This window comes from Panthera onca, chromosome B2, assembly GCF_046562875.1.
Source record: "Panthera onca isolate mPanOnc1 chromosome B2, mPanOnc1 haplotype 2, whole genome shotgun sequence".
Lineage (NCBI taxonomy): Eukaryota > Metazoa > Chordata > Mammalia > Carnivora > Felidae > Panthera > Panthera onca.
Genome location: NC_138343.1, coordinates 4428437 through 4454434, shown reverse-complemented (window position 1 = coordinate 4454434; position 25998 = coordinate 4428437). Strand labels below are relative to the sequence as shown.

Genomic DNA, 25998 nt, shown 5'->3' with positions numbered 1-25998 from the left:
TGTGTTTAGCAGGCTTTGCCTTTGCCTTGAGAAGAGCCTCTCCGGATCGTGATGTCCTTAGGGGAAACTGCTAAACGAAGTCTTGGGCCAACCGAAGTTTTGTTTTTGTTGTTTTTTAATCCTTCTTGTCATAAGTCCTGTGGAAGTGAAAAGTGGCCGCAGAGGGCACCTACCTAGCCTTGTCTGTTCCCTTTTTCTGCCCCAGACCTCCGGTCCTCCAGCACTTGGCAGTGGGATGGGGTGACTTCCTGAGCCACACCTGTCTCATTCCTTGGGAGCCCCCTTTTCTAATATGACTAATCCGACCCGCAGGTAAGTGTTGCACACGAAGCATCAGGCAGTGTCTCCGAGGCAGTCGCCCAGGGTGTTCTGCGTGGGGGGCCGTGTCCCCTCTCCTGTGGGGAAGCTTCTGGGAGTTCAGTTAGGCAGGCGGAGGTTATAGCAGATGGCAGTCCTGTGGTGCCCGGATGTCAGCCCAGCCCGATGGCCCAGAACACCCTCCTGTCCCCCGAAGGCGGTTGTTTACCCGGGTTTGTGAGGTGCCCAAGAGGGACACCGGTGCCCTCACAGGGGAGGTTGAAATGCTTTTTCTTTTGACCTGAAGTGCGGTCTGGTCACACCCACACTTAGGAAAGGCTTCCTCGGTGAATACCCAAATTTGAAAATTGTGTTCCTCTGAGGTTGGACTCCTTGATTCCCATTAGCTCTTTCCTCACGAGGCCGCATGATGCTGTCACAGGGGGTAAGTCAAATGGGAAGGGGTTGCTGTGCTTGAAGCAGGGCAGACCGCAGGCTCCTTTGAAAGGGTCCTGCTCTAGGACACCTGTAGCCTTGGTTTACAGGGCGGAACCAGAAGCCTTGGTTTACAGGGCGAGTAAACTAATTAGATTAATTATGTATCCTTCTGATTTATTCATCAGAGGTGGCCTCTGCTTTGCAGCCTGTCCTGGGCTTCTTGTTGTGACTTCTGTGAATGTTTGCGAGGAATAAAATGACTTTTTAGAATTCTGGCCTTAAAAACTGAGCCTGGGGCGCCTGGGCGGCTCAGTCTGACTTCAGCTCAGGTGGTGATCTCGCGGTTCCTGAGTTCGAGCCCAGCATGGGGCTCTGTGCTGACGGCTCAGAGCCTGGAGCCTGCTTCCGATTCTGTGTCTCCCTCTCTCTCTGTCCTTTCCCCGCTTGCACTCTGTCTCTGTCTCTCTCAAAAAGAAATAAACATTTAAAAAAAAAGAAAAGAAAAACCTGAGCCTGAAAATTTAGGTAAGGTTTTGTTGTGTATGGTAACATGCGTACTTCTAATCTGTGCTCATTCATGCTAAAAGTTACGCTAATTTCAAAGAGCTAGAGTTCCTTAAAATGAATGGAGCCAAATGGGAGAGCTCCATTAAGGGAGGACGGTGGTCCCTTGGCAACCTGCGGGTGCCTTTAGGTTGTATCTGCGCTGACTTTCCTACTCCAGGGCCCATTAACGTTCTGGAAAGTGCTTGCAGACTTCATTCCGTATTCATCTTCCTGGGGCCCATACCTTTCGTTAGATTTCCGCGGGAGGAGATAACCCCTGAAGAACTGGAATCTGTGCAAAATGTTTTCTTCTTTTTCTTTAATGTTTATTTATTTTTTGAGAGAGAGAGAGCAGGGGAGAGGCAGAGAGAGAGGCAGACACAGACCCCGAAGCAGGCTCTGGGCTCCGAGCTGTCAGCAGAGAGCTCGACGCGGGGCTCGAACTCACGAACTGTGAGCCGAAGTCAGACGCTTAACTGACTGAGCCACCCAGGCGCCCCTGCAAAATGTTTCCTTGAGGGAGACAACACCGTTACACGTTTGAGAACTATTGAATCTCATTGCCAAGGCTCTCTGAGAGCAGGTCTGTCTAGCAGCAAACCCCCCCATACATGTTATGTTCAAACACTCGTGTAAGAAGATTAATCAGTGAGGCTCGGGTGGTGAGCACAGGCCATCCTGCTTCAAAGACCCAAAGTGAGGGGCGCCTGGGTGTCTCAGCAGCTGAAGCATCTGACTCTTGATCTCAGCTCGGGTCGTGATCTCACGATTCATGAGTTAGAGCCCCGTGTCGGGCTTTACGCTGTCAGTGCAGAGCCTGCTTGGGATTCTCTCTCTCTCTGTCTCTCTCTGCCCCTGGCCTGCTCTTTGTTTCTAAATAAATAAATAAAGACCCAAAATGTACCTGGAATATGATATTATTTCTATACACTTACATCATTGTTTCTAAAGAGAAAAAGTGCTCGGATTAGGTTAAATGGGAACATATTCTCCCTCCTGCCAACCCCTCTCCCTGGTTACAGGTAGATTTTTGGAGGCGGGGTGGGCACCCCTGGGTGATTTCTAGCGGGGTGGATTTGCCACATCGACCTTATAAGCAAAGGCATTGCCTTAAACTTACAGAGGAGGGTGTTCTGTGTTTGTTTTAGGGCCGTGATTTCTCAGATCGATTCATTTGCACCTGCTCCTGAATAACGAAACAGCGGACGCTTCAGAGGACAGGGAGAATAACTGTCACGAGATGTCACGGTTTACTTTGTTCCCGCTAGATAGAAAACACATAATGTTAGTAGCGAGCGAGTACCAAGTGTTTGCCGATTGCCAGGAACTGTTTCTAAGCTTTTTATGTATCAAAATTGCCGGGAACTCTTTTTAGGCTTTTTATATATAATATATGATTCCCCCCCCCCCAACCCCCAAAATTGCATAGTTTGTCTAGGTCTTGTTCAGAAATGAAACAAAGCCATGGAGTGGGTGATCTCTTCCTGCACGCCAGTCGGCTGTTTGGGGTAACGTTCCTGCCCGAGACTGTTAGGCATTCGTGGGCAAAGTGGTGGATTGGGCCCTGGCATGCAGTGGGGGGTGGGGGGGGTGGGTACTCCCTTTTCAGGACCCTCAGGAAAGGGAGGAACCTTACAGACCATCTAGACCTTCCCAATCACTGCACCTGCCTGCCTCTGCCCACGCCCAGCACCGACGACGCAGACTGGTGGCCTGGCCAGTGCCCGTCTTTCCTGTGGGGTCTAGAATTGAACCTCTCCGAGGCTGTCCGGGGATTTACGGCACGTCATGACGTATTATGGAGCAGTTGGTCACTCAAAATGTGGTCATCAAATCTGCTTTCAACTTTTATTGGGCCCCCACCCCCTGGGTTGCAGGTACTGAGGAGATTTTGTGGCCACACAAGGCTTTTAAAAGGTGTTTGCGCTCATTTGTTCCCAGGCCCGCAGGACAGACAGGTCACCTAGGTGCTCTGGTGGCGAGACACGGGTGCCGCGTGGGCACGCAGAATGGGCAGAGCACCTCGAGAGGGTCTGAGTCAGGCTGGATACAAAACAGGGCAGACCGGGGGAGGGGCGCAAGGTGGCATTCGAACGAATGAGCGAATGAACGGAGACGCGTGCTGTCACCGAAGCCCCAGGGACCGTGCCTCCTGTAACGCTTTACGCAAATGGGAAAGGTTGAAGTGATTTTCCAAATAGAAACCAAAATGCCTTGTAAAAATGGGGATAACGGGGTCCTCGACAGAGCGCTGTATTACGTTACGTTGTGTCGTGTTACATCGTTGGAAAAGAAGTTTAAGTGTTTGATACTGTTTCTTGTGGTTAACTTGGAAGACACCTGACGCTTCTCTGTCAAGGAGCAGATAGGCTGGTGGGTAAAGCCCTCGGGACTGCACGCACGCACCCCGCTCAGGCCGCACGGACGTGTGCGTGTCAGCGATGCTACGCGAGATTCTCATCCTCCCGGCCTGCTGGGGGTGGGTTGTATGTCATTAGGAGTCGAAGTGCTTTTACCGTCTCTATGTGACTTTTGTAAATATCGGATATATTCCAGAGCAGCAAGAGCCCGTGAGGAAGAAGCGCGAGATAGACAGTCTTTTTCGGGTTTGGCCGGTGCGGTTATTGGAGTAAAACCGATGCTTCCACGGGCATCCACGTGCCCATTCCACGGGCATGCCACGTCCGGTGGCTTCCACGGGCACCGAGAAGCTCCTGTTACTTGTTTTACTTGCAACGCCGGCCTCAGGTCGGCGCGTACGGAGGGGTGTTTCTTCTCCAGAAAGTAGCCGTTTCCACGAAAGGGGTTGGCGGCGGTGAGTGGTCCTGCCACCCGGTCTCAGGGGAAGGGGATTCCCGGGCGAGCTGGGTTGGTCCCCAGGCCTGTGGACGTCCCAGAGGTGGGAGCCGTCGCACCCTGCACTCAGCACGCCATACGGTCCGGCGTCCTGTGGTGAACACTCGAGGGACGGGCTTCTCTCTGCTTCTGCTACCAGAGGGCACTTCCGTTTCAGTTACCAGCAGAGGAAAGAGACAATCAGCTTATTCTCTCCCTGAAAACGAACACAGGAAAATGCCAGAAGTACAATGAAGCTGCCTTCAGTCTCCTTTAACTCCTTCCTCAGCCCCACCCAGGTGCTCCCTTTGGTGCCCTTGGTGGTCGCAATCTCCCGTTTTCCGTGATCTCACACCCTCTGCTTTGCTGACCCAGTCTCCACATCATAACCACCTGCTTGCTGTAGGGGCACATTCCTTGCTCCAGCTACATTTGGAAAGGAGTCACCTGGTGGAGAGGCTTAGACTGAAGCTCTCTAAAGAGTTTCCGTTAAGCTCGGGTGATTTGTCGGTGTCCCGCAGGCCCCGTTTTCCCGTCTCTGCCCTCCTCATCCACGTGGAGAAGGTTCTCAAGGCCTGTCTGCTGAGCTTAAAGCCAGGATCTGTCTTGCAACAGATCAGCCTCGCACACCTTCCAAGGCCAGTGTGTCTGGCCGGGTCGCTCCGTTCCGTTTTGGAGACGACACGATGACCCGTGGTCCACGTGTACCCAGGGAGGAGACCCTGGGGAGGGCTGAAATTGTGGTGGCTGGATCAGTCCCCGGGGCACCCTTTCCTTCTGTCCCTTTGGTCACCTGTTGACATTCCAAGCGATTCCAACTGTGTCCGGAAGGACTCTCTCCCTGTAGCCCGCTGGCTAGGTGGCTCTTGAATTCCAACCGGTGGGAAGCAGAGACGTGGAAATCGGCCGGGTGGAGGGGATCAAAAACGACTGCCACCTGGGCATCTGACCTGGACTGGCATTTGGAAAAGCATCGGTAGAAAGAGAACGTTCTCCGTGACGAGGGGGAAGGATGGCTAGAGAAACGTGCACTGAAGTCGGTCGGCCGTCTCAGTCGAAGCTGCCCTTTAGGGCTTTGTAGATGGTTGAGGAGGTTTCTGAGAGTGAGACTCGTTCTGGTGTTACGGCTCGTCTCACGTCGCTGCGTGAAACCTGGGGGATTGGGCCTGTCGCGTGGATCTTAACATTCCCCCCTGAGTACCGCGTCGGTTTTTTCCTCTCAGCTGTCCCTCTCCCGTTAGTGGTCAGATTTCAAGAGGTCAGAGGATGGCTCAGGATTTCGGGCATTTTGGTTTTGAAGCCCGGACCAGGAAGAGCAGAGACCGGATGCAGAAACTGTCTTGGCAGAAGGAAAGGAAGGAACAGAAGAACGGGACAAAAGACACGACTATCGGGCTGGCTTCGCAAGGCTTCGAGTGAGCAGTTCGGGCCCCGGTGGCTCGGATAAGCCAGGGAATCGCGAGTCCTGGTAGTCAGGCCTTCTAAGGCCCTGCACGGGGCCCGGCCGTGGGGACGCTCTCGTCTGCAGCGGCCACAGCGAGAAGCGAACCCCATGCTGGGCAGCGTGGAGAATTTGGTCACCGTGGGGCGGGGGACACCCTGGCCAGCGTCCTAGCATTCCTGACGCGAGGTACTATTTATGTTGAGGAGTCTGATTCTTCAGGATGCAAAACGTCATTTTGGCTCAAACACATACGTCCACTGGGAACAGCGCTCTCTCGGATCGTAAACGCCGTGGTCAGAAGAAAGTAAGTTCCTGGCGTCGAGAAGTGGAGGCCGGTTTCTGCAGAACGTGTAAGTAGGCATAGCGGTCCTGAGCGTCAAGGGTCCTGGCTGCTCGTGTTCTGTAGTTTAGTGCTTCCTGGGACAAAGGACGTTCTAGGCGTTGGGAATATGGCAGCAAGCAGCACGCGTTCCCAAACCCTGGACTCCAGAGGGGGCGATGGCCAGTGACCCACTGCTCCCACACAGGTGAGGACCCTAGTAGCCGTCAGACCCGGGAGGGGGTTGCGGATGCTGGTGTAGGTGCGCTAGCCAGCAGGGTAGAGGATGTCTGGGGGAGCCCCTGAAGTGAGGGTGCAGTCTGCCCGGCCGGGGCGCAAGTGTGCCTGTAGGCCGTGAAGTGACGTGCGCTTGGCCCGATCAAGGGCAGAAGCCCACGTGAGCCCCGAGGAGGCCGCGGAGGGGAGGGCTGGACCGCGGCCAGGCCATACGGTGCCTTGTAGGCACACAGCGTGTCCAGTGGTCTCCTCCGGGTCCGTGTTGGACTCTTAGGCCTTTTGTGGCCACGTTACTTCTTCTTCTTTTTTTCTTTTTTAAGTTTTTTAATGTTTATTTATTTTTGCGAGAGAGACAGTCAGAGCACGAGCAGGGAAGGGGCAGAGAGCGAGGGAGACACAGAATCGGAAGCAGGCTCCAGGCTCCGAGGTGTCAGCACAGAGCCCGACGCGGGGCTCGAACCCACGAACCGTGAGATCATGACCTGAGCCGAAGTCGGATGCTCAACCGACTGAGCCACCCAGGCGCCCCTACACTGAGTGAAAATTCTAGAGGACAGTCTAGAACTAGTTAGTTAAGGATGAGATGGTCGGGGCTGGGTTTGCTGGGGAAGGGGGCTTCGACGGAGGGCAAACAGGTCTGGTTACAGAGTCGCAGGAGGCAGGAATGTGAGGGGTGGCAAGAAATGTAGCCGGAAGCCAAAGCAGCAGCCGGGAAAAGCAGATAATAGGGTCTCATGGGCCAGACCAAAGAACATGGAGTTTTTCTGGAAGGCCTCTGGGAGGTCCTGGGGAGTTTTCAGCAGGAAAAGTGATAACGGGCTGAATTTTTAGGAGAAATATACTAGCAGCTCTGTGATGATAGAATATCGCTGCAAACGCCCAGCATGTTCTATTTTACTTATTCCTTGCTCAGTAAATATTTGCTTAATGAGCCAGCACAGAGCAGTTCCTTTCTCAGGGATCAGAGAAGGGCGGACACTATTTTGGGGGCGGGAGGTACAGCTTCCTCTGAGCGCTGTGTTAATTTGTTTGATTTATTGCTGAGTCTCTGTGCAGACCAGTCCCCTGAGCCGAGCCCCGGGATGAGGTTTCCAACATCCCTGTGGGGGAAAATTAGTTGGAACTTGAATATTTGCCATTGTGTGAGGCAGGAATATATGTTCTGTGAGAGGGTGTTGACATATTGTCATATACCATGAGCTGTTTAATCTGGAAGTATTTGTAGAAGTGTCATCTGGTGGGAAAGCTGATATTTAATTATCTTAAAAAAAAAAAGTACTGGAAAAGACAATCCGCTTCCAGATTTCAGGGTTCTGCTGTGGTTTGTTTTTGTGGAAATGATTTGTGTTCAGCAGCATTTCCACCCCCCCCCCCCCCCCCCCCCCACCGCTCTCATATGGTATTGTTTTGACTCGTTTGGAAAATAATTTACTTATCTTAAATAGACTGATTCAACTAATTTGGGAAGTTTGTTTCTGTGAGCTAGAAATGTGAAGCCACTGAATGCTTCTGTTGCCAGGTTCATATTTATTCATTCGTTTGTCCATCCGTTTATACAAACGGAAACGGTGCTGTGTCACAGACACCGTGCTGGGATGGGACAAGTAGGACGTACTCGGCTGGTCTAGCCTTCTAGGCGGTGAGGGACACAGAGCAAATGTGTACCCACATATACGCACCAATTGTGGCAAAGCTAGAAATTCTCGAGAAGGGTATAATGGTAGGGAACTCGGAGTGGGGTGAGGGGTCTATGTGGGGTAGTCAGATGAGATGTTTTTGTGATGTTGACTTTTAAGATGAGGCCCGAAGGAAAAGTGAAGGGTGCAGGGAAGGGGCTTCTAAGCAGATGGGACAGAATGTGCCAAGGCCCTGAGGACACTGTCCTTTGGGGGAGCTCAAAGGACAATGAGGCCAGAGCATGGTGGATCGGAGATGTCATGCTGGACCACATACATTGCAGGAACTAAGGAGTTTGGGTTTTATTTTTAAGTGGAGAAGTAACATAACCCAGTAGGCTTAAATAAAATGACTGCCAAGTCTTCTTCAGCAGAGAATTAGTTAGAGGGAAATGTGGCCTCGGGAGAGCCTGTAATTAGGTGTTGCTGTGCAACGGACGTGAGAGAGAAGGGCTTGGTGTAGGGCAAGGGTTTTCAGAGTGAGGTCTCAGGATCGGCGGCTCTGGGTCACCCCTGCACTGGTTAGTGACGCACCTTCTCAGCCCTGGGGCTGCTGTTTCAGAAACTCTGGGGCTGGGGCCCGGCAGTCTGTGTTGTAGTAAGCCCTCCCGATGACCTGACTCACGGAAAACCCGATGGTGTAGAGAATGCAGGAGGAGAGCAGTGCGGGGCAACGACATAACTTTTGGATGCACTGGGTTTGAGATGCCTTTGCCACGTCAGGGTCCGGTGCAGATGCTGAGCTGTTGCTAATGGCAACGTGAACGCACAGCCCAGGAGAAAGGTTTAGTTTCAGGAAAGACTCCGTACTTGCCCCAGAATACAGGAAGTACATAAAGCTGTTGGAATAGGTGGGGTCCCACGCAATGGGGAGAAAGAGAGAGCGACAAACGACCAAGCCGGGAGGAAGGCATTCAGAGGAGCATGAGGCAGCAAAGGGGCAGGGAGCAGGGAGAGCAGCCTGGTGGGAAGAGAGAACCAGGGATATTTTGGGGGTCGAGCGGCCAACTGTGTTTACAGTTCTGGGTTCCCTGCAATGAAGCCAGGGCTTGGAGCACAGAAAGCCTTAACGAGCATTCGATTTGGGTCTTCAGTGAAATGGAACTAAAAGTTCCAGCATCAAGTTGATTGGCTCCGGGGATTTCCGTTTACTGACTTTCCAACCAGGGTTTTCCTCTGGCTCCCCTGGTTCCCCTCTGGCGGCCTCTGGGTGTACACAAAGAAACTCTGAATGAGCATCTTGTAGTCCTGGAAAGGAGCAGCAGACAGGCTTTCACAGCCGGTCATATTTTCTTTTATTACTATATTTAAAACCACTTCTACGATTTGGAAAAAAAACGTCCTGGCAACTAACATAACAGGCTGCGGTAAAAATTATTACCGGCTGTTGATACGGGTTACTGGGTGTCTCATGTTGTGCTTTTGAGTCCCACATTTTGTCATCTGTCACTCAGCAAATTCACGTCCATGAGTATGAAGAAGAAAAAGATTTAGAACGTGTGTATCTCTTTGAGCTTCTGTGTGGTATGGTCAGGACTTGAGAATTTTCTGCTCTTGACGTTTGGGGTCCCAGGCTGTAAAGTGGTGGGGCTTGTGCGGGTGACGGGGGCTCGGGGGCAGGAGTGCCCGTTGGAGCACCATTTATGTTTGGACCCTTGAGCTTGGGTCTTTATGTTTGTTATTTCATCTTGTCCCCACTCTGAGGGAGGTGGTGTTTCCCCATTTGCAGATAAGGGAATGAGCCAATAAAGAAAACTCCTGTTTAAACCCAAATCTGTAAAGTGAGACTTTGTCCTGTGCCCCGGCCACGGGGTGGACTTGCGTGGGGCTGGATTTGTGGGGACGGGGCTCACAGAACGGCATCCGGATAAGTCAGAGGCGTATGAAAGGGATAAAGAACTAACAAGGGGCGCCTGGGTGGCTCAGTCGGTTAAGCGTCTGACTTCGGCTCAGGTCATGATCTCACAGTTCGTGAGTTCGAGCCCTGCGTCGGGCTCTGTGCTGACCGCTCGGAGCCTGGAACCTGCTTTTTGGATTCTGTGTCTCCCTTTCTCTCTGCCCCTCCCCCGCTCATGCTTGCTTGCTTTCTCTCTCTCTCTCTCTCTCTCTCTCTGTCTCAAAAATAAGTAAACATTAAAAAAAAAAAAAAAAAAGAACTAATGAGAGACTTTGAAGGGGACCGAACCACCACAAGGCACGTAAATTTAGTTTTATGGACAAGAATTGCACCAAACAGAAGGGGCTCTTCAGATGCCCGGCGTGGGGCGTGGTCCCTCAGGACTGAGCTGTGGGTTTTCTAGATAGCGCGGTGAGTCTTACAGAAAAGCCCCTTCGGGCTTGCCATTGAAGGCTTCCTCTCTATTTGATGTCATTTCTGTCCTCATCTGCATATTTAATTTATTTACCTCTTTCCCCTGTGCACCTGGCAGACGTGTTTCTTTCCTGTAGAAGCTGTGTGTCTCTGAGTCACCTGCCACCCCGTCTTCTCCACTTTTCTGTCGGGTTCCTTAGCTCGTGTGGGCCTTTGGAGCGCTGCCTCAGGGACCCCATCTGCCTTCACCCGGTCCCTGTGGAGACGGTGGCTGAGGTGATGACACTGATGAGGAAAGAAGGCTCCCGGATTGATGACCCCGACAGAGCTGTGAGTTCCAGGACGCTTCCCCAGCTGTTGTTGAGCACGGGCCTCGAGTCTTGGGCGCTACAGTTGGTGCCAGCCTTAGGAGGCTCATGTCAACTTCCAGTCACAAAAGACCTTTCTGTCCCGTGGAAGAAGACACAAGTTCGAAAGAACCGTTGGGCCGTTTGAGACGACAATGGGTGGCTTGGACCTAAAGCAGATGTCACAGGCGAGTGGCTTGCAGTCTGTTCTAATGTGGTTTCAGTATACAGTGTTTAGAACAATGACGGTCGGTTGCCAACATTTCCAGATTCGGATATTTCCGTCCCAAGTCTCGACTCCAGCCTCTCTTGGAGACTTAGACGTTGGCGCGTTAGGCCTACGTTGGTGCCGAACGAGCCGGAAGAGCCAGGAACGGCTTTTCAGGGGAGGTGAAGCCACCTCAGTGCTAACTGCCCCTGAGGCTCAGCGTTGGCCGCCATTTTCGGTGTCTTCCAGGTTCTTGGTCTTCTGTCCAGCCTGCTCTGCCCTTTACTCCGTGGCCTCTGTTGACCTAACTGGCCAGGACATGACACATTTAGAAGCTTGTGTTTTCCTCACAGAAGCAGAGATGAGGGAAGTCTTCTTCTCTCCTGAGAGGCATTGCTGGTGTTCGGAGGTGAGGAAGGGGAAATGGAACACAGAAGGGATCTTCTAGAGAAGTCCAGCGAGAGATTGGATTACCTCTTCAGCCGTGCCTGAAGTGCAGATTCCTTCTTGTTTCAGACAGAATTCTTCAAAGGTACTGAAAGTGTCTCAGCGATTGTATGTGTGTGTTGGAAGACGGGGCTGAGGAAAACACCGAGACGAGAAACAGGGATGTCTGTACCCCAGAGTTGTTCAGGCCGTTCAGGCTGTCAGAGATATTTGGGAAGTTTCAGTCTCTAGTCTGGCGCTCATTCATTATGATTATTATTATTATTATTATTATTATTATTATTTTGAATATTCTTTTTTTTTTTTTTAATTTTTTTTTTCAACGTTTTTTATTTATTTTTGGGACAGAGAGAGACAGAGCATGAACGGGGGAGGGTCAGAGAGAGAGGGAGACACAGAATCGGAAACAGGCTCCAGGCTCCGAGCCATCAGCCCAGAGCCTGACGCGGGGCTCGAACTCACGGACCGCGAGATCGTGACCTGGCCGAAGTTGGACGCTTAACCGACTGCGCCACCCAGGCGCCCCTGAATATTCTTTTTTTTAATGTTTACTCATTTTTTGAGAGAGAGAGAGAGAGAGAGAGAGAGAGAGAGAAAGCGGGAGAGGGACAGAGAGAGGAAGACACAGAATGTGAAGCAGGCTCCAGGCTCTGAGCCATCAGCACAGAGCCCAGTGCGGGGCTGGAACCCGCGGACCGTGAGATCATGACCTGAACTGAAGTCGGACGCTTACCTGACTGAGCCACCCACGCGCCCCATCATTCGTTTAATATTAATCGAAGCAGACGGTCATCGGTAGGAGTTGCTTAATGACAGACTCGCGAGGAGCATGTGATGCTGTTGAGCGTGGGGACGTGATGGCGAAAATAACCCATTCGTGCACATCGAGGTCCTGGGGCAGGTCAGCGGCAGAGGAGAAGCAGAGAGTTTCGTTCTGCAGTTAGTTCCGAGCTGTTGATGGAACGTGGGAGATGCGTCCAGCCCGTGCTGCTGCTGGGGTGTGAGGAAGACGGAAGGTGCCCGACGCTCACAGAGCATCTCAGGGTCACGTGATGGGGCTGCCATCACAGCCTGGCCCTCGGCCTTAGTCCTGGGTTGCAGGGAGGCGCCCCCAGGAGGGTGATGCCTCGTGGAGCCTTGAAGGCCGAGCCGCCGGTGGCCAGGCAGGAACAAGTGGGGATGAATTCGCGGCACGAAGTATAGTTGGGGGATGGAGTTTCTGCATCAGCGAGGGCTATGCTGATGCCCGGGGAGCCCGGGGAGCGTAGGCAAGATTTACGTTTGACCACAGTGTGGACACTGGATTCCAGGACGGCAGGGGTGCCAGGGAGGAAGTTGGCACTGGGTCGAAAAGTCCTTTTTGGTTTGCAGAAGCGCGGAGGGGGACCTGGAATGGCTTGGGCCGCGATTTCCCTGCCACCGCGGGTGAGACCCTCCCCACAGGCGCTGGCCCTGTGCCACTTCGAGGCCTGGCCCAGGCGCGCCCCGTAGACCTGCGGAGACCGAGCGGGGCCCGTCGGCTGTATCGTTTTGCCGAGCTCTTAGATTATATTTTAGGTTTTGAGTTTTGTTTTGTTTTTGTGTTTTTGAGGGGAGGGAACTTGTAATTTTGCTAAAACTCTTGCGGAAGTGAATCACGTTTTGCCGAGATAAATTTGCTCGAGAAGTTTGTTTGGTTATCACGTCGTTTCTGTGGGAAATCACTCAACAAGAAAGCAGACTTCCGGGGAGGATCGGGCAGCGGAGGACCCCAAGGAATGGAGCAGTGCTGTCCCTCCCCCTCGGGGACGGGGTAGCTGGGCCCCGCCACCCTCCTGCCGTCACGGCAGCTCTTTGCAGCTGCTTTTCATGCAAGGGGTCCGGTGTTCTGGGCTGTAGGCAGGGCTCTCGGCAGTGGGTGAGGAACGGCCCCCCACGGAATATTCTGGGTAGGGATCGCGTGTTCCCCGGGCAGCCTCTCAGCAGCAGGCGCAGCGGTGCCCTTCAGGCTGTCGTCCTCGCTCTCCAGGAAGACTTGAGCGGCCTGCTAACCAGCCCCGTGGGCTGCGGCCCCGCTCGGACCCACTGTCTGCACAGCTCCTGGAGGGGTTGGTTGTCTGAGCTCAGATCCCGTGTGTCATTCCTGCCTCACATCCTTCAGCAGGTCCCCAGGGCTAATCCGGGGAGGCCCGAGGCCAAGCACACTCTTCTGTCCGGCCCTGCAGCTGTGTGCTTCCCACTGGGCCTCACAGCCTGCGTCCCCCGTGTCCCCCTGCCCCTTCTTGTCGTTAGGCCCCTACACGGCCACCTGGCTGTCCCCCTCCCCCGAAGAAGCACTTCTTCACTACTTTAAATTTTCACGTTGATACGAGAAGCCTCGTGCGAAGGACGTGGCCACGTTAGAGGAATTACAGGTTCATTTTCTTACTGCGTTTTACATAGGGACCCCTGAGTTTTTGTACGTAAGGACCCCTGAGCGTTTGTGGCAGGAATAGCTCATATGCCCAAATTGCTGTTAGCATTTAGTGCCAGGGAAAAAAAACCCCGAGCTGTTCTCATTTAAAAAACCTACATGTGTCCTTTTAAAAACAACCAATGAAAATCATCCTGTGTTTGTGTTTTGCCTTTGTCACCAGGAGCCCCAGCACCAACATTTTCGGTCCTAATCATGGCAGGATTCTGGGTAGCCGCTGAACGGGGGCATCTGCTGGTGGTGTCTGCCCGGCCCAGCAGCCTTTTCCTGATCGATCTGTCTGTTCGCGAATATTTATTGAGTGGTTGTCCTGTGTGGAGGCTGAGGCCTCGGTGGGGGGCGGGGCCGGGGGGGGCCAAGATGCCAGTGGGTAGATGTACTTGTCCCGCGGGAGGCAGGGAGGTGGCAGAAGGCTGGGTGCAGTCAGAGGTGCCCCCCGGCTTTGGGGGTGGGTGAGGGGCCACGTGGTGGACCGGGTTGGGGAGGGGGTGGGAGCAGAAACCCTGCTGGACTTGTTCGTGGAAGTGCCCGCTGGACGTCCAGGAGGAGGTGACCTTTAGGTGGGCTGGTGCTCAGGAGAGATTCTCCCCTCCTCCTCTCTGTCTGTCTCCCCCACACACACGTGTACACACCGCTCCCTTTTAGGGGATCTGTCTTGCTCACTGGAGCCTGACGGTTCTGTGCCTGCTGGGCGCTGAGCCCCAGTCCCTCGACCACAGTGATTACCCCGGGGGGTGGACGTTCGACCCAAGCAGGGGTCCTTTATTGGAAATACTGCCCTGGAGAGAGAGAGGCCGTCTCTTTCGGATGGTGGCCCAAAGCTTCCTGTGCCACGAGGCCTGCTGCGTGGAGGAAGCTGCTGTGGACGGGAGAAAACAGTGCCCTCGCCCAGAAAGGCAGAGATGAGGCGGCCGTGGACAGCTCGCTTCCCTGCCACCTGCCCCTTGGAACGCCAAGGTTCCGAGGTGTTAAATGGAAAAGGCTTGTTTGGCCAAACAAGTAGAAAGAAAGAGAAGTTCTTGACAGCAGAACTTGTCAGAACCTTTTTTTTTTTTTTTTTTTAATTTTTTTTTTTACATTTATTTATTTTTGAGAAACAGAGTGAGACAAAGCGTGAGCGGGGGAGGGGCAGAGAGCGGACACACAGAATCTGAAGCAGGCTCCAGGCTCTGAGCAAGCGGTCAGCACAGAGCCTGATGCGGGGCTCGAACCCACAGACTGTGAGATCATGACCTGAGCCGAAGTCGGACGCTCAACCGACTGAGCCACCCAGGTGCCCCAGTCAGAACCTTTAATGGTGAACATGCTTTGTGCCTCTTCAGGACGAGGACTAGTATCCGGTATTTCCCAAATTTATGTGCATGTGGATTTAGTAAAAGAGACGGGACACCTATAAGTATCCCGTCTTTGCAAACGAGGAAACCAGGTTCCGCGGAGGTGAAGATACTTCCTAGAGTCACACAAACGAGAGCTGGTCCGGAAGATCATAAACTCGGGTGCCTGTGTCTTTTCCGTGCATTTCACTGTCCCTGTGTGGGTTTATGCTTCTTTCTTTCTTTGACACATGGGAAGGCCTGTCTCTCTGTAATCACATGCATTGGTCCGTATGCGTGTTTCTGTTCTAAACTGTATTTTGTGTTGCAGCTTGTCATTCTGGTTCTTTTGTTACTGAGGCATCCGCTAGAGGTGGGCAGTTAACCCGTGAGAGCACCGGAAAACATGCTGTTCTGTTGACGTGATTTCCTTATAAGATACGACATTGATAATCAGTCTGGGTTTCGGGCTTTAAATTATAGGGATGTGTTAAATTATGAAAATGATACGAGGTCTCTGAAGATTCTGTGTTCTGGAAAGTGTCATTAAGAATTTCCATTTTGACGCCAGTCAGAGTGGCCAAAATGAAGAAATCAGGAGACTATAGATGCTGGAGAGGATGTGGAGAAACGGGAACCCTCTTGCACTGTTGGTGGGAATGCAAATTGGTGCAGCCGCTCTGGAAAGCAGTGTGGAGGTTCCTCAGAAAATTAAAAATAGACCTACCCTATGACCCAGCAATAGCACTGCTAGGAATTTATCCAAGGGATACAGGAGTACTGATGCATAGGGGCACTTGTACCCCAATGTTTATAGCAGCACTCTCAACAATAGCCAAATGATGGAAAGAGCCTAAATGTCCATCAACTGATGAATGGATAAAGAAATTGTGGTTTGTATACACAATGGAATACTACGTGGCAATGAGAAAAAATGAAATATGGCCTTTTGTAGCAACGTGGATGGAACTGGAGAGTGTGATGCTAAGTGAAATAAGCCATACAGAGAAAGACAGATACCATATGGTTTCACTCTTATGTGGATCTTGAGAAACGTAACAGAAACCCATGGGGGAGGGGAAGGAAAAAAAAAAGAGGTTAGAGTGGGAGAGAGCCTAAGCATAAGAGACTGTTAAAAACTGAGAACAAACTGAGGGTTGATGGGGGGTGGGAGGGAGGGGAGGGTGGGTGATGAGTATTGAGGAGGGCACCTTTTGGGATGAGCACTGGGTGTTGTATGGAAACCAATTTGACAGTAAATTTCATATATTAAAAAATAAATTAAAAAAAAAAAAGAATTTCCATTTTGAGGGGCGCCTGGGTGGCTCAGTCGGTTGGGCGTCCGACTTCAGCTCAGGTCATGATCTCGCGGTCCGTGAGTTCAAGCCCTGCGTTGGGCTCTGTGCTGATGGCTCAGAGCCTGGAGCCTGCTTCAGGTTCTGTGTCTCCCTCTTTCTCTGCCCCTCCCCTGCTCATGTGTTCTCTCTCTCTCTCTCTCTCTCTCAAAACTAAACATTAAAAAAACTATAAGTAATGTTTAAACCAAGAATCTCCATTTTGATGCAATGCCTATTTAAAAAAAGATGTGTTTTGCAAGAGTGTGGTGCTGCTGCTTCTTGATCTTTGTAATGTTTTTCTGAAGTTTGCTTGATTGTGAACAACTGTTTGAGATAAATGAAGAAAAGAGAGAAAGGAGCATTTTACGGATTCTGACACGCCCCCCGCTGAGAAATGGTATTCAGACGGTTATCTGGCAAGGAGACTTACAGTTCACTTCTAGCCTGATGAAGAACTGAGCATGCGAGTGGCCACGTGGGCTCTCCCGGGTCACCTGCCGTCGAGTGGCACGGTGGCCGTGAAAGCCGCGCTCCAGGGGGCCGTGCCGCACGCACTTTCTCTCTCCTTTGCTGGCATCTGTATTTTTACTTATCATGCCCAGGTTTCCGCGTCACCTGCGGGCCATGAACGTCGTTCCGTGTGGAAAATGCACACCTTTCGTATGAAGACGTGTTACTGGCGGATGCCCCGTTCTGCTGTTGCTGTAGTCGTGGGTCGCATGTAATCACAGTCACGTGACCACGCCACCAGCCGGGTCCGGATACACCCTCTCCCGCGTTGTGATAATCACTGCCCAGCTTGCCTCCTTGCTTGCCGCATCACCCCTCCTTCCACTCTCCGCCTTCCCGGGAGGAAAAACCCTTCATGGACGCCCTCCCCCCCCCCCCCAGCCCCCCGCCAGCTCCCCGGTGGTGGTTTCTGGCCTCTGCCCCCCTTTCCGGCCGCGTTTCCTGCCCCGTGTTGCACGCATCCTGTGGTCCAGATTTAGGAACTACCTGCTCGGTGGGGGATAAGAGGTTTCAAGCCAGCCTGTTCCCAGGTCGTGCCCTACCGATGACTGGAATACCCCGCTCTGCCCCGTTCGTCCAGTTCATCCTTCTGGACTCCGCTCCTTGCGTTTCTTTAGGAAGCCCTTCCAGACACAGGCTCTCCTTACCACCCTCCCCCCAGCCTGTGAGCAGCTAAATATCACATGATAGTGAAGGGTGTGGGCTGTGATCTGCCGGCCTTCAGACCCCTGCTCTACCAGCTCGGTGCTGTGTGACTTTGGACAAGTCGCTTAACCTCTCTGTGCCTCAGCTCTGTAAAATGGAATTAATTTATCTTCTAGGGTTACTGTAAGGATGAAATGAGTGAACACAGGTAAGTCAGTCATGAGAGGGCCTGTGAGTCCTATTAATTATTATTTATATTTTGAATCTTAGTAGTTTTTATTAAGGATTAAAAAACTAGTCCAACTCCGTTTCTATATTCTCAAGCTCCTTTCAGAGTGTATTGTATACTGTAGGCACTCAGTACTGCTTCCATAAATGAGCGAACTGAAATAACCAGTAAACACGGAGTACTCAGTGTTTGTCGGGTTATGCCCTGCCCCGTTACAGAAAAGGATTTATCTTCACCATTGTAGAGATGCCCTTTTAGGAACAAAGTAGAGATATAAACTAATATTTATCTCCCATTTCAAACTCAGGAGCCATTCAGAATTTCATTTTAAAATTCTGCTCTTTCAGGGGCACCTGGGTGGCTCCGTCGGTTAAGCGTCCGACTTCGGCTCAGGTCACGATCTCGCGGTCCGTGGGTTTGAGCCCCGCGTCGGGCTCTGGGCTGACGGCTCAGAGCCTGGAGCCTGCTTCCGATTCTGTGTCTCCCTCTCTCTCTGCCCCTCCCCCGTTCATGCTCTGTCTCTCTCTGTCTCAAAAATAAATAAACGTTAAAAAAAAAATTAAAATTCTGCTCTTTCAGGGGCAATTACGGCTTAGGCATGGCTGTCCTTTAAAAGACAGTGTGTGGGGGCGCCTGGGTGGCTCAGTTGGTTGAGCATCTGACTTCGGCTCAGGTCATGATCTCACAGTCTGTGAGTTCGAGCCCTGCATCGGGCTCTGTGCTGATGGCTCAGAGCCTGGAGCCTGCTTCCGATTCTGTGTCTCCCTCTCTCTCTGCCCCTTCCCTGCACATGCTCTGTCTCTCTCTGTCTCAAAAATAAATAAAAACATTAAGAAAAAAATTAAAAAAAAAAAGTAAAAGACAGTGTGTGGATCAGATGTAAAAACACCATGTTTAGGGGTGTCTGGGTGCCTCGGTCGGTTGAGCATCCGACTCTTGGTTTCGGCTCAGGTCACTATCCCAGGGCCGTGGGATCGAGCCCTGTGTCGGGCTCTGCACTGAGCGTGGAGCCTGCTTGGGATCCTCTCCCCCCAGCTCTGCCCCTTCCCTTGTGCACGCACACCTGTGTGTGCTCAGTCTCAAAATAAGCATTAAAACACCATGTTTAAATAAATGATACGTCTGTTGTAATAAGTGAAGTGCTTCCTTGAACCAGCAGTCATTACGCTGCATTATGATGTCAGGCTTAAGGAGTCACATGCTTATCAACGCTGTGCTTAAGAAGGATGTATGGAGATAATCCAAATACGTTTCTCCGCTTCCTCATCATACATCACCACTGCTGAGTTAATGAATGTCTGGGTGCGGGTCAACCCTGCCTCTGTTCAAAGTTCACGCGTTGGTGGTTCAGTTTCCGGGATCTGCTCCGATATATTTGCGCTCGGTGTCATTTCTCAAGAACTATTTAAAGCCCAGATGACACTGACGAGCTGAGAGACTTAGTGTCTTTATTTTCACATTTATTCGTGTTCCAGTAGTTGGGTACGTTTCTTCTGACCTTGATGATCTCACCTCTACTGTAAGGAGGTTGGAAGGAAGCTGAGCTCCAGACCAGCTCTGACGAATGGGATGTCGAGTTCATTGTCTAATCCTACAATGGTATAGCCAGCCCACATCCTCTGAAGCTCCCGTGGCCACAATGGCATCATTGACATCTGAACTGTATGGAGTTGTTCTCTGAAAGGTGCCATAGAGAAAGCGTGGCGTGAGGGGTGGTGGTGGCCGTGCTGGCTTCGAATGAACTGAATGAGGCCAGCCGGGAATGGGGACGACACCGTGAATGATGCTTTTGTTACCCGCCGAAGTGAAATCCTAGAGAACGTTCTTGTAACAAAGAGTGTTGTTTGGCCAGAGTGGACACGATGGAGTGAAGAGTTTTTGAAAACTCGCATTTAGTGACTAATATTTTGACTCCGTGAAGATACTCAGAAGACACTTCTTGACCCACAAGGCCTTAGAATGTAAAGAAGGATCCCGTAGCCACGCTCAGCAATGTTAATGTGGCAGGAGAGCGTTTCTCTTTGCTGCGACTGCATGGCTAAGGTCTGTCCCCAGAATTTTGTTCCACGATAGACTCTCTCTTGCACGGTTACCCGTCAGATGAGTCTCATTTTCCGTGCGTCTGATGGAAGAGCGTGTGGACTGCGTCTTCCACTGACTTTGCTCGTGTCTTTATGTATTAGTTTTACTGAAAAAAAGATGGTCCTTCTCTGTTTGTCGCCTGGGTTTATTAGGGGAGCCTGTACTTAATGGCAGCAGTTCTGCCATTATGTCATTGCCTCTGAGCGAGTAGAAATTGCTTATTTTAGGGGACCAGTTCAGAAACTTTCTTTCTAATGAAACCTTTGTATTTAGCACTTTTCCCATAAGTGGGCCATTGACTGGGTTTTAACAGCTGTTTTGATGAATGAGTTGCTCTGTTATGAAAGGATTTCACACTTAGTTTGCTTCTTGGGTTGTGCTATTTTTGTCTTCTGAAAGTTACTTAAAACGAAAAGAATCAGCACCTAAGCGTTAGAGGCTGAAAATTCAAGAATGATCCCATTCTTTCAGAACTGGAGTCTCCACCAGCCTTGACCCTCCCGTGGAGGGTCCCTAAAAGGGTATATGAGTTTTGGTTGAATTTGTCTATTCCATGAATGCAAAAAAACCCACCAAACCGTAGAAGTCATCTTTTGTGATTCCCACCCCCTCAGCCAAGTTTTCGTGTATTCCCTCAACAATGTAAAATAGACTAAAACTAGCACAGCAGACTGATGGAGGTGAGCATCAAGAAACTGCTACTTGTGTCCTAGGAGGGGGTCCCGCGTCCCCACGCACGAGGGCGTGAGCCTGGCTGGGCTCAGGGAGGGGACCCTGTTTTCCCCTCCTCATGCATCTGAACCCTCTTGGGAAGTCTGGAGCCTGTGACTAGCCGGCTTCTAGCTGGCTTCTGAGGGTGGGGCTAGGTTTTCCCCACCTTCACCTCCCTCTCCTGCCCTTCGGTGGGATTTGTGGGGGGGGCCAACGAGAGTCTTCCCTGCCGCGCGGTGATTCTCTTCATGTAGCGGAGGGGAGGGAAAACCCTTTCCCTTTGATGAATCCTGCCTCTTCCTTTTCTGGGCTCCCTTTGCGTTTTGTCCTGGAGTCTGTCCAGTTGCCAGCACTCTGCCTCGAGTGGTGGTCGTGCAGTAGGGGGTCTTTCAGTTTTCAGATCTTCTTCCTCGAGTGGAAGGGCACCTCCCGGCAGCAGGTTTGTGGCCTCTGTGACGGTGGTGTCCAATGCCGGCAGAACCACCAAATGGAGCTTTTCCTTGTCCCCGGAGCTAGGTCTGTCCTGGGCTGGGAGGTAGGTGGCCAGGGGCAGGGGGGCCGGTGTAGGCGGAGGGCAGGCATTGCGGGCGTGGAGCGACTTTGGACCTCGTGCGTGTCCTGCCTCGATAACTTCCGCCCCGGGGGTTTTTATAAAGGCCAGGTGTGGAGAGCACTCCTAGCACGGGCATCTCCTGGCGGGTGACCAGTAAACAGCGGAAGCGATGGTGATTTTGTGAAGGAAGAATTGACCTCGGACTCCCCTTCCCACCTTCCGGGGTTCTAGCATCCTGCCCATTTTGTCCCGCTCCTAGTCAGAGACCGTTTTCCAACTAGAACCAAAATGGAAATTTGAGGATCGGAGGCCGACACTCCCCAGTCAACCCAGGTGGGCAGACCTTCAGGACTGTCATTTATTTCACGAGCCGAACGGTGACGGAGCAGAGTTTCTGTTTCCTTCTAAAGTCCATTTCCATTAAAATCTTAAGTGTTTAGCGTGTCGCTTAATGTCTTTTGAAACGATCGCGATTTCTGAACTGGTGTGTATGTCACAACATTTTGAGTATAGAATACGCATTACCTGGCAAATCCTCCTCTTGGAGGACTTCACAGATAACGGAGAACAATCCATTAGAATGGATTGCTTTTGGCTGGAGGCCAAGAGTATTGGCTCATTCATTTAGGGTGTGATCTTTAAAGAGGCCAAAGACCAGGGGTTTAATTCCCACATAGGCCAATTAGTGTAACTGTGTTCTAGGAGATCAGGTTGAACCTCAGACCCCGGCCATCTGTCTTTTAAAACATATGCCGTTGGCCACGGGGGGACATTGATCGACGGTCAAAGTCTGGATGCATCAGCCGAAGACCGTGGACCGTTTACTAGGGGGAGAGATTGAGGCACCTCCTGGGAGCAGGATGGTGGGTCGTTCGAATCAAGCTAAGGCAGTGCATGCTGGAGAAGACTGTCCAGGAAGCTCTGAGGACGCTCAATAAGAATTGCTAGGTGACATTCGAGTCCAGAAGTCAGGGAAGTGAGGAAATTCTCAGATACTTTAGTTCTGACCATGCATTCGTGAAGGATTCCACCACGGAAGACAAAGGGAAGGTACCCAAAGGAAGGAGCACGGCAGTGTGGCAGTTTGCCAGAGACTTAGGTCTTGGAAGGAAGCACACCGAAGACAGAGGGCGGACAGTCCGGGGACGCGGCGGTAATCGTGGTTCCCGGTTACCTACTCTTGTGTCGGGCTCTGTTCTCAGCCCTCTTGTGTGACCTCACTATAACTTTATGTGACGGGTGCCATTATTACCACTCCACAGATAAGCAAACAGAAGTGTTCCGAGCCAGAAGGAAGGGAAGTCGCTACGTCCGAATGGCCAAGATGGAAGGTGTGGAGAGCGCCAGAGCGTGAGCTCTCAAGAGCTGGCTGTCTCTTACATACACGTTAAAAAACCCAGAACATTAAACGTATGTTGGAGAAGCGTTAAGGAAGATCTGGTTTTTCTAAATGAATTGAAGGTCCGTCGCCTAATGGAATTCCTTCCGGGGGCCCCGGGAACACTTGGATAGATGTAGGGTTCCACCATCTTCATGGTCTTGGAAGAAGCACCCGGAAGAGAAATAATGCTGGGAAGGTGGGGCGGGGACAGGTTGCGTGCCTTGGGTGTGGACCAAGTGGGGGAGCTCTGTTTAAAAGAGCTTAGTATATCTTTAAATATTTCTTTAAACATTCAGAGCGCACCGTGTTTCCAGACTTGTTCTAAGTGAGCCCGTACTATAAAACTAGAGTCCAAGAAAGGATGTTAAATGGGGACAGAGTTTAATTCTCTGACGTTTAAGTTTTCTTGCTGCTTAGTGAAGGACCCGCATTTGGAGGAGCTCGGGGATATGGGTGGGGCTTTGGTCCCTGGACCCCGCAGCTGGGGCGCACGCCCAGGGGGTGAGCAGACCATCAAGGTTTCCTCCAACCTGTTTCTAAGAACGCAACCTGCTGTGTAGGAGACCGGACCAGAGACTTCTTTGGCCCTTGGCTTTTTCCATCTGTGAAGAGGTCATTGAACCTTCTCTGCGGATGAGGAGACTCAAGTTCAGGGAAGAGGGGAGAGTGGGATTCCCACGTGCGGTCCGCTGTGTGGTGCACAGAGGCAAGCGGGGCCGCTCGGCTGGGCGCCCGTCTGACCGCGGCCCACGTGTGCTGGCCGGTGCCTCCAGGAGGCAGATCAGGGCTGAGGCTCACCCAGGTCCACGTCCCGCCTCTGCCCTGTGCGCCGCAGCTCTCGGTGGCTGTGTTGAGTGCCCCCCCGAAGACACGGTGAGGTTGTTGTGAGGACCGGGTGTCTAGGAAGTACTGAGGCTGTGTGATTAGCGTGGACGTCTGTCGTCACCGTACTGACCGTCGGTACCCGTGCACACTTCCGGTGAAAACCGTCTCTCTCCAGCTGCTCGGTGCTTGCGCCCCGTAGCCCGTTGTGCCGGCACAAAGCCACCGCCACCAAACGGATAACTTTCCCAGCGTCTCTCAACGCAACACGAAGCAGTGGCGTTTTTGCCTCCTCTTTCCCTTGCGATGATGTGAAATTTTACAGGGGTGTTTTTCGTTCTGGTGTCTCTGGACGTGAAGGCTTTGCATCTTCTGCGGCATGTGGGTGTGGGATCCTCCAGCAGAGCCCTTAGCAACCCTCTCCAGCTCGGATGGAAATCGTGGGCTCTATTCTTCTTGAGGAAGATGCCTTCTAACTTTCCTCCTCCTCCAGCTGCGGGGCGTGCGGCCGCCGGTTGCCGTGGTAACCGTACTCTAATAATCCTGTCAGGAAATATGATGTAACCATGTGTCTAATCTTATTTTCCAGACGTAAAACAAGCGCACGCAGCTCCCTTCTAAGAAATCTTCTCGAGCCGTCAGGTGCCGAGCGCTCTTCCCCCTCCTCCTGATGTCCTCTAGGATTGTGCTCCCGGCCCGGTGCCCTTGGCGGGGTGTTTCCGTAACTTAGAGCGTTTGCAGCCCCCAGTGGCCTGTGTGTCACCGCGAAGGCTCACGTGCTGTCGTGCTCCTTCTCCAGCCCTGGAGGAAATTTGGAATATTCTGAATTGTAAGTGACAGAAGCTCAGAATTGTGGTCTCTGGAGGCTTTGCGTTTATCTTGGACGGAACGCATCCATGCTGGGTAGTTGCAAGGAATAGATCAAGTCCGTGTTTCTGCTTTTTTTTTTTTTTTTTTTTTTTTTTGAAGAGGCCAAGTTTACAAGACCTGTCTTGCTGGTGCAGGAGCGAGGGGGAGGTTTGCACCTCCTCAGCGCCCGCCGCTTCCCCGGCAGGGCTCACCTGGGACAGGTCCACGCTGCCAGCCTGTTCAGCACTGTCTGCCTTGCCCTCGAGGCCTGGTGTCACCACACCTGTTCCTCCTGCCTGTGCCAGTCACCGTAGGCAGCCTGGACTCCCAAGGCATCTGTCATGCCTGTGTCCCAGTCCTCACGGGCCACTTCCAGTGCTGTCCCTGCCCCTCCCCCTGGAACTCATGGAGCCCATACAGTTAGTTGTCAGAGAAATTCTCTGCTTCCTGAACCGTCTGTGAGTGTCCCCTGCCCCTTCTTGCCTTTTTGGAGAGAAGCAGCAATCCTATCTTGTGGCTGCGGTTGGGGGCGGGGTCGTGCCCTCCATGCGGTGTCCCTACCAGTCCCCTTCCTCCCGAGAGCCTGTGCTCTGAGTCTGGGGTCTCCTGCGTGGCCCCCTGACCCCCTGTGGCTGTCGTCCCCTCCTCCAGAGAGTCCCTCCCGTGGCTTGTTGAAGCCTCCTGTTTCTGGTTCACATCCCTGGTCTCCAGGATGCCAGCATTCAGGCTGATTGGTTTCCCCTCCCGTGAACTTGTCTCCCGCTGCTCTCAGCCACCAAGTCTGGTTCGATGCGGTCACTGGTGACCTCGCTGCCTCCACAGCTCACCCGGGGCATCCTGCTCGCATCACCGCATCCTCTGTGGGCTTGCCCTGCAGTCCCTTCAACCTCACGCCTGCACCACCAGGATCCTTGGGTCACTGAACGCGGCACCCTTTTCCCCGGCTCCTGACTCCCGTCCTCCCCAGCTGGAGTGCCAGGATCAGCCTCTCGAGTCACTACTGCACTGTGCATCCTTGTCCCTCTCACCCCTGACCCGCGCACACTTCCGGTGAAAACCGTCTCTCTCCAGCTGCTGGGTGCTTGCGCCCCTGTAGCCTGTTGTGCCGGCACAAAGCCACCGCCACCAAACCGATCATCTCACCAAGTTAATGATCCTAAATCCCCAGTCGACCCTTGACGCTGCCCAGCAGTCCCTGTTTCTGCCATCCACTCATCCCCCTGTGCTCTTGCACAACTGTTGCACACTTTGTACCGGGTCTCCAGATGCCCATGGCCTCCTTGCTTTCAGCCACTTCCTTCTTCACTAACAAAACAGGAGCAATCAGAAGAGAACGTCCACGTGCTCCTGCCGGTGCACCAGCTGCCCACCCACGTCTGTGCCCGAGCTCCCAGCTCCTTGCACGCGGCACCCCGCCTCTGTCTCCATCTACCTCCTCAAGGACGTTGTCACGCAGAATTGCCCCTCTCTTCCCGTATCCGTTTTCCTTCCTGAATTCCCACCGGCATACAAGTTATTATTTTTCCTATTAAATGAGAACATCCTCTCTGAACTCTGATTTCCCCTCCAGCCAGCCACCAGCCAATTTCTTTTCTGCCTCGCGCAGCAGCAGGTTTGGGTGAGTTGTCCGTATTCGTTATGGCTGAGACCTCCCCTCCTGTTCTGTGCTGGACCTGTGACAGTGGGGCGTTTACCCTTGCTCAGCCTCTGCTGTCTCTGCTCAGTGACATTTCCCTGCCACAGCCCACGGTCAGGGACCCCATCTTCTCTTCACCTGCTGGCAACATTTAACACGTTGCGTTTTCTCCTCCTCGAAATAGATTCTCCACTGTACTGCATGGGCACACCCCTCCTGGTTTTCCTTTTCCCTCTCTGGCTGGTCTTTCTCAGTCCGCTCTGCTGGTTTCTCATCTCCCCACACACGAGTGGAGTGCCTGAGGGTGCTTGTCGGTCTTCTCTATCTCTGCTCAGACTGTGAACTCTCTCTGTGTGAAGAAGACATCTTCCTT

General features: G+C 52.4%; 1 protein-coding gene across 8 annotated transcripts in view; it reads left to right on the top strand.

Moving 5' to 3' along the window:
* Nucleotides 1-25998, top strand: part of CARMIL1 (capping protein regulator and myosin 1 linker 1) — a 311551-nt gene that overhangs the window by 36792 nt on the left and 248761 nt on the right. The window lies entirely within an intron of this gene.